This window comes from Lemur catta, chromosome 25 (assembly GCF_020740605.2).
Source record: "Lemur catta isolate mLemCat1 chromosome 25, mLemCat1.pri, whole genome shotgun sequence".
NCBI lineage: Eukaryota > Metazoa > Chordata > Mammalia > Primates > Lemuridae > Lemur > Lemur catta.
This window is the reverse complement of record NC_059152.1, coordinates 13,852,903-13,861,153: the sequence shown is the minus strand read 5'-3', so window position 1 is coordinate 13,861,153 and position 8,251 is coordinate 13,852,903.

The following is an 8,251-nucleotide window of genomic DNA, read 5'->3' as shown; positions in this document are numbered from 1 at the left end:
TGGAGTCCCACTCCGCAGTTAGATGGAACGACCGCATTGCTCTCCCCTCTGATCACGGATACAGGACCCGGCGGGCCACGCAGGCACAACCGCAGCAGGGAAGAGCCGCTCCTCGTCCCCCTCATCTTCCTCTCCTCATCCGTGCCCACAGGGCTGGGCATTCCCTTCCACGAGGGGGAGTGCATTTACAGTAACGCCACGCTATTAGAAGAATGAGGACTCAGTGGTAGAGTTTGAAAGGACAACAGCACAGTTGAAAAAGACTTTCAAGTTCTCCAGGCCAGGAGCACACTCTCCTGGTCCACCCTCCCTTTTCTCTCCTCTATTCCCACCAAGTCTGGGCTAAAAGCTTTTCCGCTACCCTCCCACAATGTCCTTCCTGAGCCTTGTATCAAAGCACTTACTATACTGCCCCCAAAAGGAGATGCTATTAATATCTTTCTGTCTTTTGTTGAAGGCTGGGACCCATTGCATTTCACTATTTATCTCCCTAACCTAGCACATGCAGTTATTAAGTAAATATTGTGTAATAAATTAATTGTGGAATAGCCTGGTTTCTGTGGATGGTTGTACAAGTTGTGCACTGCATAATTATGGTTGTACAGGTTGTGTACTGCACAATCATTTACAACAGCCCTGGGGAGGGAAAACAGGACTCTATTGGCTGGGCTGAGTGGTGGAGCCTCTGAACCAACCAGCCCCTCTCTCGCCACGTGCTCCTGGTGACAATACTTTCACCTCATGGCTGAGCTCTTGGGGGTTGCTTTTTCTGTCACGGGACCAATTAAGATGCATTTGGCCAATCGTTACCAAAAACTCAACTTAGCCAGTAATAAATCTCCAAATAAATCAGGAGTCACAACTTTTCCTGTAAAGGGCCAGAATGCAAATATGTGAAGCTTTTGGCGCCACACAGTCTCTGTCACAACTACTCACACCGGCACCTGCAGCTCAAAAACACCACTGATGACAAGTAAGCACAGGGGCAGAGCTGTGTGCCAAGAAAATGCAATTTGTAAAACCAGGCAGCGTGCTGGGTTTGGCCCACGTGGTTTAAACTGAAAACATTCATTGTTTACTTAACCAGAAACCTGGTAAGGTCACAGGGCTGATTTGGTAACTGTGACTTGGGCACCTCTGTGGTCCTCCCCGGGCTCCAAGGCTGAATGAGGAGGATGACAGGGACCCCAATGTCCCCCTCACTGCCCAGCACACTGACCCTGCGTCCCACGTGCCATCCTCCGCAGCAAGGCAAGCTGGTGTCTCTGCCTCTGTGGCAGGAGGGGAGGAGACAGGTGCAGAGGGCTCTGGGAAACCAACCAAGCGTGTCAGCCACGCGACTGTCAAAGACACCCAGGGTGCAGGGACGGGGAAAGGGGTCAGCCTGGGAAAGGAGCCAGATGCGCCAGCCCTGCTGGGACCAGCGTGGCAGCTTCCATGGGCATGCAAGAAGCAGAAAGTTTCTTTTTAAATATTAAATGCTAATATTAATATTGAACCAAAGTTTAATTCAGTTAATATTAAATTTACATCTTTAAAAAATCACAGATAAGAGAAACACTCAGGAAATGATTAGAAGACAGTGCCAGAAAGGATACCGACAATCTCATGTGTAAATAATGAGTCCTTTGCAAAGTGCATTCACATACATCTTCATTTCATCCTCTTGACAAACGGGCAGAGGTTTTGGTCCGCGGTCCGCAGGTGGAACTGGCAGAGCTGGGGTTTAAACTCAGATCTTCCGGACTCCAAGCCCAGGTGGCTTTTGTCCTCAGTACCCTCAAACTGGGAGGTGCGGCCCACAGACGGCGCAGGATGGGGACGGGCTTCTGGGTCTGGAAGGGCAGGCCGGGAGGGGCTGGAGAGAGCCACAGGGCGTCTCTGCAGGGACTCTTCCCGCTCTGCTCGGCCTCCGGGCAGGGCCAGAGGAGCAAGCGGCGACGGTGTGGGGACCCAGAGCTCAGCGAGGCAGCGGGGCCGGCAGCCAAAGCCCGCGAGCTCTCACGCCGGACTTCCCGGGCGCAGAAGGAAGAGCCCCTGGAAAGGGCCCGGGCACAGGCTCGGTGTCCCCTTTCCCCCTCTGAGTGAGGGGCTGGAGGAGTGTGGGCCAAGGAGAGTGGGGACAGGGCTGAGCCGCCCATGTGGCTGGCAGGACCTGTGACAGGATCGGCCGGCTGGGGCTTGGGGAGGAGGCGAGGGGAGGGTAGGGGCAGAAGAGATGCGGCCCACCTTCCACCCGCCGCCCCTCTGCGGGAGGAGGAGTCAGCGGCCCCGCACCCGCCCTCGGAGCTCCTGCAGACGGGCTAGAACAGGAAGGAGACTCAGAAGTGATTCTCCACTCAGTTCGCACTCACGCCCACTCACACTCGCACTCACACCCACTCACCTCCCACTCACACCCACTCACCTCCCACTCACACCCACTCACCTCCCACTCACGCCCACTCACACTCGCACTCACACCCACTCACGCCCACTCACCTCCCACTCCCACTCACACTCACGCCCACTCACCTCCCACTCACACTCACTCCCACTCACACTCGCACCCACTCACCTCCCACTCACGCCCACTCAACTCCCACTCACACTCTCACACTCGCACTCACACCCACTCACCTCCCACTCACGCCCACTCACCTCCCAGTCACACTCACTCACACTCACATCCACTCACACTCGCACTCATGCCCACTCACACGCCCACTCACCCACTCACACTCACGCCCACTCACCTTGCACTCACGCCCACTCACCTCCCACTCATGCCCACTCACACGCCCACTCACACTCACACTCACGCCCACTCACTCCCACTCACACCCACTCACACACTCATGCCCACTCACACCCACTCACACACTCATGCCCATTCATCTCCTACTCACACCCACTCACCTCCCACTCACACCCACTCACCTCCCACACACACCCACTCACGCCCACTCACCTCCCACTCATGCCCACTCACCTCCCACTCACACCCACTCACACACCCACTCACGCCCACTCACCTCGCACTCACGCCCACTCACCTCCCACTCACACCCACTCACACACCCACTCACGCCCACTCACCTCCCACTCACACCCACTCACCTCCCACTCACGCCCACTCACCTCGCACTCACGCCCACTCACCTCCCACTCACGCCCACTCACACTCGCACTCACACCCGCACTCACGCCCACTCACACGCCCACTCACACTCGCACTCACGCCCACTCACACTCGCACAGTGCTGCAGTCTGAACGTCCCCCCCAAATCCATGTGTCAAACTGAAAAGTTGATGTGACAGCAGGAAGAAGTGAGGTTTCCAGGAAGTGATTAAGTTACGAGAGCAGAGCCCGCAGGGTGGGATTAGTGACCCTACAAAAAGGCTGGAGGAAGTGAATTTGTTCTCTTCCTCTGCGTGAGGACACAGTGTCCCTGTCCTTGCAGAGGATGCAGAAACACTGCGCCGTCCTGGAAGCAGAGACCAGACCCTCCCAGAGGCCAACCTGCTGATGCCCAGAACCTGGACTTCCGGCCTCCAGAACTGTAGGAATAAGTTCTGTTGTTTATAAATTACGCAGCTGCAGGTATTTTATTACAGCAGCCTGAATGGACTAAGACACACAGCCGCACGCTCACACAGCGCACGCTCTTACACACTCTCACGTGCATTCACACTCACTCACGTGCACACGCAAACACAGTCACGCACTGATCCACGCCCATATACGCACGTCCACGCACTCACATCCATCACCGCACTCACACACCACACCCGCCCGTAACTGTGGACATTTTGCAGGTGAGCAAACCAAGGCCGAGGGCAGAAGGGACGGGCCATGGCCACAGGTGCACATGTCTGAGCTGGGCCCAGATCTGGGCACCCGGTGCCCATCCACTCTTCCTCTCTCTTCTCTCAGCTCCCTGTCATTGGCAGCTGTCCCCGGGCAGCAAGTAGAGTGGGGGAAGAGAAGGGTCTGGATGGCCTTGGCCCTGGGGACCCACTGCCAGCAGCCTACTGTCCTCGAGCGGACCAGAGAACTCTTTTCTTTGCTGATCACCTGTGCTCCAGCGGCACCGGGAACTCTCGGAGGGTGTAGGTGCAGCTGGGCAGTGAGGAGAAGGGGGCTGGGGGCGGGGTGGGCTCAGGCCACAGGATGGACAGCCTGTGCGGTCTCCAGGGCAGCAGGAATGAGCTGGCCATTTCCTGTCAACGTGCTCCTCTAGGAACAGCTAATGAGGGGTATTAAAAATGAAACCCAGGCTGGGCGCGGTGGCTCACACCTGTAATCCTAGCACTCTGGGAGGCCGAGGCAGGAGGATCGCTCGAGGTCAGGAGTTTGAGACCAGCCTGAGCAAGAGTGAGACCCCGTCTCTACTAAAAATAGAAAGAAATTAGCTGTACAACTAAAAATATATATAGAAAAAATTAGCCGGGCATGGTGGCACACACCTGTAGTCCCAGCTTGGTCAGGATTCTAGGTGCCTTTAAACTCTGTGCTTGTCTAACTTGCTGTCTTTGTTTCTAAGAAATTAGAGTGTCAAGTCATGCTATTGCCTTGAGAGAGGCAGGATAGAAGCCAGTCCCTTGGGATGCAACTAGAGAGACTGGAGTGATACCTGTGTATTCTAGTTTCTTCTTTCCTTGCAGAGAAGCTGAGAGCCAGAGTTTATCTCCCATTTGTTCTGCCCTACACCAGGGAGAGGTCTGAGGCAGATACCTGTACTCTGGATTTGACTTCTGACTCTTCACCTGGAGGAGATAGCTGCTGAACGTCTGTAAGTTTACAAGTCACCTTTTTGTTCTCTGTGCTCTAGGAGACTCAGGAGTGCAGAGCTCCATCAGCTCCCAGAGGTAGTTGATTTAGAAACCAGTCCCTTGTGTGAAGGCTATACAAGTTGGGGTGCTTGATGTATTCAAAAACAATTTCCAGGAAGAATCTGCAGATCTGTACTTATTGCTGGAGCCCGCAGGGAAGAAGGCGTGGGGAGTACCCACTCTCCTAGTCTCACCCATTTCTAGCAGGGGAAGACTTCTGGTCTGGAGTCGTCACTGCAGCAAGGCAGGAGGAAGGCGCAGGGAGTGCCCACTTTCCCTTTTAGGCATGGAGAGGTCCCCCACTTCCTTCCAGTGAGAGATTGTAGGAATTTATCTAGAGCAAGCTAAGGAAGAAGGCGTGGGGAGAGCAGTCCCTTCTGTTCTTGCTAGCAGAGGACCCTGGCCTCTTTCCAGGGAGAGACTTAAGGGCTGGGATTATTGCTGGAACAAGCCAGGCAAGGAGGTACAGGGAGTGCCCACTCTCCTGTTCAAGCAAGAAGTCTCAGATGCTCCTTGCTGGGGGAGTCTTCTGGTCTAAAGTTACATTGAGGCCAGGGAAGAAGTCACAGGGAGTGCCCCGTACCCTGTCCAGTCAGAGAGTTCTCCCTGCCTTCTTCGAATGACAGATGCAGAAATTTAGCTCAGGAGCTAGCCAGGAAAGAAAGCGTGGGAATGCCATCCCTGCTGTTCTTGCTGGCAGAGGCCTCCAGTGTCTTTCCCTGGAGAGAGTGCATGGCCGGGATTATCGCTAGAGCAGGCCAGGGGAAGAGGCGTGTGGAGTGCTGTCCCTCCCATTTAGGCTGGAGTAGGTTTATTCTTTATTGCTTCATAGGCTCCCAGGTAATGGCTTGTTAGAGACCGGGAGCTGCAACAAGCCTGTGGCTAAACCCTTTCCAGGGAGAAGGTGGAAGCTGGGCTAATCCCGGAGGCCACAGCTATTGGGAGTACTGGGAGTGCTTGCATGGTTCAGAATCCCCTTTGTTCTTATTCTTTAGGGAAATTCTCTGATTCCGATGTTCTGTCCCTGCCCTTCCTCAAGCACCATGATTTAAGAGCCGAGCTCTTAAATCCCCAGCAGGGACCGGAAAAGTTCAGCACTAGTATGTGTGGTATATTCCTCTCACCCCTTGGGAAGAAGCTGGGAGTTGGTGTTTTCTTCCCGATAATAAGACCATCATAAGGCCCTGTACTTAGGGTGGGATTGGTGTGAATGTATCTGCACTTTTTTTTTTTAAGAGACAAGGTCTCACTGTCATCCAGGCTGGAGTACAGTGCATGATCAGAGATCACTGCAGCCTCAAACTCTTGAGCTTGAACAATCCTCCTGCCTCAGTCTCCCCAGTAGGTAGGACTACAGACACACACCACCATGCCTAGCTAATTTAAAAACATTTTTTTTGTAGACACAGGGTCTCGCTATGTTGTCCCCTGGCTGGTTTCAAACTCCTGGCCACAGCAATCCTCCCGCCTTGGCCTCCCACAGTGCTGGGATTACACATCTGAGCCGCTGCACCCAGCCTTTCTCCTCTTTTTCTACCAGTTTTGATGTGGATATTTTCTCAGACATTGAGTGTGTGGGAGTCTTTCAATTGGATTCTGCCTTTCTCTTGGAGAGAATTGATCCGTGTGTAGGTGTTTACTTGGTGTGGCTGTGGGAGGAGGGATAGTTACAAGCCTATTCTGCCATGTTGCTGACATCACTCTGCCTTCTGAGTGTTTTCTGAAGATAGAACTGACCAGATTTTCAGAGGTGTTGTATGTGGGGTGAAAAAAAGAGGCGTCAAGGATAATGCCAAGATTTTGTCACTAGGAACTAGAATAATGGAGTTGCTATGTGGTAAGATGGTGAGAATTACTAGAAGGAGGAGCACAGCTTTGGAAATATTAAATTTGAGGTGCCTTTAAATGCCCCATGGAAATGTCTAGGAGACAGTTGGATATACAGGTCACATGCTTAAGGGAGGTGTCCAGGCTGAGAACTTGTAGTCCCCAAACGTGCCATGCTGTTTTAAGCTTCTTTGTCTTTGAATATCCTGCCCCCTCTGTCAAGAATCTTTCTCTAAAACGCTTCTAGTCATATACATTTTACTTGTTACCAAAGTCAGAGCTGATCCCTCTCTGTGTTGCCAATCTCTCTACCTATTTTTGCTTCTTCCTCTATAACATAGATACTGTTTGCTTCACATAACGCATACTTACTGAGGTGTCTGCTATGCATCCTGGGCACTCTTCTAGGCCCTGGGGATTCTGGCAAAATTCCAGTCCTTACAACGGCGGGTGCAGACAATAAATAAGTAAATGATATTCATGTAGTGATAAGTACCATAAAAGAATGTAAAACAGTATACTAGGGTAGAGATTGCATACTGAGCGCTACTCTAGAGAGCCTGGTCAGACGGTTCTCTCTGCTGAGGTGGTGTATGAGAGAGAGCTGAGTGAGGGGAAGGACTGAGCTCTCAGAAGGTCTGGAGGAGCAACAGGACGAGCAAAGAGAGCAGCCAGTGTAACGGCCTTGACACACAGGGAGCGTGGCGTGCTCCCAGCAGGAAGGCCAGCGCGGCTGGAGGAGCGTGAGAGAGGAGGTCAGAGAGGGGGCAAGAGGCCAGGTTGTGAAGGGCCTTGTGGAGTTTGGATTTACTCTAATGGCAATGGGAAGCCACAGGAAGGTTTTGAGCAGGGATTGATATGATCTGATTTGTTTTAAGGAGATCACTGTGGTTGCTGTGTTAGGAATAGACAGTAGAGACTGTTGCAGTAGTTCAGGCAAGAGATAAGTGGTGACAAGGGAGGGTGGTGAGAAGTGGACAATGAATTGTTTGAAGAGAAATAGGAAAAAGGAAGAAACAGAATAAAACCCAGATTTTTGATATGGGCAATCCATCTGCAACTCCTATTGAACTCCCATAATGTTTAGAATATGAAATTCCATTTTACCTTGGTTAAAATGTCCCACATGATCTGTCCCTTGCCTACCCATGCCCTCATTCCTTGCCACCCTCCCCTTTCTATACTAAACATCAGCCAGACTGGTGTTTTTCAGTTCCCAGAACTGTCCAGGCTCTTTCTAAATGCACACTCCCTCCAACTTTCATCCATCCTAAAATATTACCTCTTCAGAGGCCTCCATCCACCAGCCTATTACAAAACTGGATTTTTCTTTGTAGTACTTAGCACACTTGTAAGTAAATAAGCACACAAATATCGAATTTCTACTTCCTCCAATAGATTGTAAATTCTGGGAGGCAGGGAGGGAGCTCTTTTTCTGCCTCTTTATTCCCCTGGAGAATTCCCCTAGCACAGTGCCTGACACCTAGTGGATGCTCAGTATATACTTGTTATGTGAATGGATACATGAGAGAACACGGATTGATAAAGTAATGTTAGGGGGTTGGAAGACATTAAAGTAGTTCTAAAATACTTTCCAGTGTTCTTCAGA